The following is a 695-nucleotide window of genomic DNA, read 5'->3' as shown; positions in this document are numbered from 1 at the left end:
GGCGTGGGAGGAGGAGGTGTGGGAGGAGGAGGCGTGGGAGGGGGAGGCGTGGGAGGGGGAGGCGTGGGAGGGGGGCGGGGCTGCGGCTGAGGCGCCCCTGAACTCGCCGAACCCGGGACCTCTGCGCCGGCTGCCTTGGGGAGGGTACGGCCCGAGGCGCTTGGAGGGTGGCGGGCACCGGGATCGCAGCCTGCCGTGGCCACTTGCCCGCACTCTTGCCAGACTGACCATTTTCCGCTCTGGCTACGGGGCCTCCCACGGAGTTGTGTCCTCAGGGGTTCATCAGTTACCTGGAATTGCATAACGGCCCGATACAGGCCAGACCGAGGCCGAGAGTGGTTTCTCCAGACAAGAGTCTGGAATTCCTCAAGGAGCTTACTCTCCAGTTTTCACAATAGGATAAAGGGCTTGCGAGACACTGAAGAGGAGTCACTCATTCTGCCTAAGGGGAAGTCAGGTTGCTATAAGAAGTAGGCCTTGCGGCTGCTGTCCAATTTACGGGAGGCGTAGCCGCAGGTGACACTTGAGCTCCCCAAATGTGACTGGTCTGAACAGAGATGTATTCGAAGATTTAATTTAAAAACTGATATTTTGGTATATTGGGTTAAATATATTAAAATTAATTTCACTTGGTTTTAACTTTTTAAATGTGGCTACAAATAGTTTTAAAATTACAAATATGGTTTGCATTATAT

This window comes from Rhinopithecus bieti, unplaced genomic scaffold (assembly GCF_001698545.2).
Source record: "Rhinopithecus bieti isolate Rb0 unplaced genomic scaffold, ASM169854v2 scaffold_24390, whole genome shotgun sequence".
Taxonomy (NCBI): domain Eukaryota; kingdom Metazoa; phylum Chordata; class Mammalia; order Primates; family Cercopithecidae; genus Rhinopithecus; species Rhinopithecus bieti.
The sequence above is the reverse complement of the archived record's forward strand: the minus strand, read 5'-3'. Positions refer to the sequence as shown.